Genomic DNA, 4,730 nt, shown 5'->3' with positions numbered 1-4,730 from the left:
GACTTTCCTGTGCACGTGCTCTCTTCTCTGTCCATACCCATTTTTTATTGTGGTAAAAGACACGTAACATAAAATTGATCATTTTAAACTATTTTAAGTGTACAATTCAGTGGCATTAAGTACATTTACATTGTTATATAACCATCACCACTATCCATTTCCAGAACTTTCTAAATATTATTTTGTTTTAAGGAACGAAGTAAAAATCCACTTTAACATTACTAGCCACTGGTCCTAAAACCATTTATTGAATAGACCATATTTTCTTCCATTGTTTTAAGTGGTACTTTGTCATATATTAAATTCCTATGTATATTTGGACCTATTTCTGGATTCTCAAACTTGTAACTACTATAGCTTTAGAAGTTTTACTAGTTGAAACGTATGAAATCACCAATATTCAAGCATTTCTTGATACAAAAATGGCAATTTTATGTGGTTCAACCTAATATCTGATAGGGTCAGTCCTATACATCTCCCTTTTTCTGCTCCATCACTCTTTTTTAAAATGTAGTTTTTCTGGTTATTCTCAAATTTTTTTCCCTGACAAATTTAGTGTCTCTTTGTCAGATTCTTTCTGTTATGGATTGAATTGTGTCACCCCAAAGTTCATATGTTGAAGCCCTAACTCTCAAAGTGATTGTATTTGGAGATAGGGCCTTTAAGGAGGTACTTAAGGTTAAATGAGGTCATAAGGGTGGGGTCCTTACCCTTATAAGAAGAGGGAGAACACTGGGAGTACATGTGCCCAGGAGGAAGGCCAAGTGAGGACACAGCAAGGTAGCCATCAGCAACCCATGGAGAGAGGTTTAACAAGAAACCAACGCTGCCAGTGCCTTGATTTTGGACCTCCAGCCCCCAGTACTGTGAGAAATCAATTTCTGACGTTTAAGCCACCTAGTCCGTGGTCCTTGTTATGGCAGCCCAAGCAGACTAAGGCACCCCTCTGCCAAGTATTTTTGTTATTTTTATTGGGATCATATGAATGTCAATCAATTAAGGGAGAACTTAGACCTTAAAATGTTTAGTTTTCCTATAAAAAATACATAGTTTTCTATTTAATCAAGTTTTCTTTCATGTTACTCATTAAAGTTTTATATATCAAAGATGTGCATATTTGTGCTAACTTATTTCTAGGGTTTCTCCTTCTAGGGCATATGTTATTGTTGATACTTTAAATGGATTTTTTCTCCTACTATGTTTTGTTTATTTAAAACAAGTTTAAATATATTTTTAAAGGAGTGAGATAGTTCAAAGGTCTTGCATTTCTTTTAGCTGATTGTTTTGTATTTCTACAAAGCACACTGTATTACTAGTTCCCGACTTTTCACTTGTAGGTATTATCCATTGACTTTTTGATGTGGAGGCTGAGGTGCTAGCTCTCTTTCTATTCCCCCTCTTGGATGAACTCATACTTCCCTTCACATCTCTTCCAAATGTAGTTATAGTATGTTATCTTTGGATCAATATCCAGTGTCTATATTATTTTGACTATGTAAACATTATTCACAACTGAGCCATTTTGTAAATTAAATGAATTCATTTTCCTTCTTGCAGTGTTTTCCCCCTGTAGTTAATAACTGTCTATTTTTTTGTTTGATTAGTTTTTCTTTGTTATCACTAATACTACCCCACATTCTTCCTTAGATATGTCTATCTCCTCTCAATATGCTCATACAAATTGGGAATTTATATGTGAAGTTTTCTCAAGGTTGTTGTTCCTGAAGTCTTCTGAGCTGCTCTGGTCTAGAGAGACTGCCTTCTCAGCTGGCTGGCATCACCATCTTGGGAATTCCTCTCACCTACCTCTTGCTTTGGGTCTCCTGTGTTCTGGATCTCACCTCTCTTTTGGCTTACTGCTTCATTTGATAAAGCCCATCCTAGGAGCTTCCTGAAGAAAGTTGTGTGTGAGAAACTTGGAAATGCTTGGGGGCCTGGCAACACGGTCATAGATAAAGAGGGATAGTGCAGGGTAGGGAAAAGATCCATTTAAAACATCAACAGTAATATATGACAAAGAAGAGGGGTGTGAGCTCTGCAGCTCCCGCTTTCCAATGGTGTGGACTGCGACATGTTCCTTGATCTCTCTGTGTCTCTTTCCTTATCTGTAAAATGGGAATTGTAATACTAACTACCTCATAGCTCCTGGCACATAATAAGCGCTATATAAATATTGGCTATTATTCTCAATCTTGGCTGTGTGCACATAAATAAGAATGGGGCACAAATATGCTTATTAACAAACTGGCTTCATTGCAGGGTGACTTGTCTGGTCCATTTTGATAGTCTTTTCTTTGGGGCTGGTCAGACTAGCCAAAGAAGGCTCTATGACCTCCTGCATCGGGGCAGAAAGCCCAGCTGCCAGAAAAAAGGCAAGAAAGAGAAGAAGCCTGGGTAAAGGAGAGGGTCTCAGCATTCAGTATACAAACTTTCACTTAATCTCCTTGTTTTCAGTATGTTAAACTCACCTCTAGCCCCACGTACTGTCTCCTGGCCTAGACATCTTGTGTTATCCTCTCTAGGGCATATACACCGTTACCTCTGCTGGGTTGGGGAGGAGCAGCTGCACAGTCACTTTTAGTGGGAGATGAGGTCTGGTGGTTGGAGAGGGACTAACTTTCTTTTAAACAGACTTTCAATCAGTTCTCCTGTTCTTAGCCCATCATCACCCCACTTCACCATCTTCTTTGGTCCTTTAATTCCTGAGTTTTGTGGGAATTCAATGGTGTAAATCAGGTGGCCTATTTCCTATCCCACTGTTGGCTTAAAAGTCAGTTTTCTTAGGTTTAGTAAGTTAGTTACCACTTAGCATCAACCTCCAGTCTTCTTTCCTATTTTCTTTGTCTCCATAGGTTCATGACATTAAAAGAAACCCCACTTTTAATGCTGTTGCATAGATATTCAAGAGAGAGTGTAGACAAATGCAAGTGTTCAGTTATCTACCTTTATCTTCTATATTTTATAACTATCTACATATAGTTGATATATGTAGAATTCTAGTTTGTGTAATATTAATATATCCAGATTTCTTTTGTTTTTTTCTTGTTGTTTGCTTTTTATATTCTACATATGAATGAAATTATATGGTATTTGTCTTCCTCTGTCTGACTTATTTCACTTAGCATAATACCCTCAAGGTCCATCTGTATTGTCACAAATGGCGAGATTTCATTTTTTTAAATGGCTGAGTAGTATTACATTGTGTGTGTGTGTGTGTGTATCACATCTTCTTTATCTATTCGTCTATTGATGGGCACTTAGGTTTTGTATCTTGGCTATTGTAAATAATGCTGCAGTGAACATATGGGTGCATATATCTTTTTGAATTAGTGTTTTCATATTCTTTAGATAAATACCCAGAAATAAGATAGCTGGATCATATGATAGTTGTATTCTTAACTTTTTGAGGAATCTCCATACTGTTTTCCATAGTGGCTGCACCAGTTTCATTTCTACCAAGAGTGTATAAGGGTTCCCTTTTCTCCACATCTTCACCAACACTTGTTATTGCTTCCCTTTTTGATAGTAGCCATTCTAACAGACATGAGGGTGTTATCTCATTGTGGTTTTGATTTGCATTTCCCTAATAATTAGTGGTGTTGAACATCTTTTCATGTGCCTGTTGGCCATCTGTATGTCTTCTCTGGAAAAATGTCTATGCAGCTCCTCTGCACATTTTAAAAATTGGGTTGGTTTTTGTTGTTGCTGTTGAGTCATATATCTTTCTAGATATGACTCCTCAGGCAAAGGGAGACAAAAGCAAACATAAACAAATGGGACTATATCAAACTAAAAATCTTCTGCACAGCAAAGGAAACCATCAAGAAAACAAAAAGATAATGTACTGAGTGGGAGAAGACATTTGCAAATGATATACGCTCCAGCTTTCTTTTGATTAATGTTAACATGGTATATCTTTTTCCATTCTTTAACCTATTTGTGTCTTTATATTTAAAGTGCATTTCTTGTAGGCAGCACATAGTTTGGTCTTGCTTTTTTATCCAATTTGATAATCTCTGCCTTTTGATTAGGGTAATTAGGACATTTCCATTTAATGTGATTATTGGTATGCTTAGTTTGGGTCTGTCATCTTGCCATTTTTTTTCTCCTTTTCCCATCTTTTAAAATTTCCCCATTCTTTACTGACTTCTTTAAGATTGACTATTATTTTTAATGACTCTGTTTCCCTCTTAATTTGGCCTATGTGCTATAACTCTTTAGTATTTTAATGATTGCTTTAGGGTTTATTGTATATATCTTTAACATTATCAAATGTTATTATACATTTCACATAGAGTATTAGAATCTTATGATAGATTCTGTTTTCCCCCTACTGGCCTTTTGTGCTATTATGGTCATACATTTTACTTCTACATATGTTATAAACCTCATTCTAAATCATTATTATTTTTGTTAATAAGAACACAGTCTTATGTCCCTACTCATGTAGTTACAATTTCTGATCCTCTTCATTCCTTTGGGTATAGCCAGATTTTCACGTGGCATCAATTTTTTTTGCCTCAAGGACTTGCCGTAACATTTCTTGTAGTGCAGGTCTGCTGGTGATACATTCTTTTAGCTTTTTATTCCTGAAAAAAAGTCTTTATCCTACCTTTAGTTTTGAAACATATTTTTTGCTGGGTTTAGAATTCTAGATTGACACATATCTTTAATCCAACTGATATTTATATTTGTGTATGATATTGACTAAAGTCCACTTTTTGTAGGAA

The sequence above is a fragment of the Eschrichtius robustus genome, chromosome 7, assembly GCF_028021215.1.
Source record: "Eschrichtius robustus isolate mEscRob2 chromosome 7, mEscRob2.pri, whole genome shotgun sequence".
NCBI lineage: Eukaryota > Metazoa > Chordata > Mammalia > Artiodactyla > Eschrichtiidae > Eschrichtius > Eschrichtius robustus.
The sequence above is the reverse complement of the archived record's forward strand: the minus strand, read 5'-3'. Positions refer to the sequence as shown.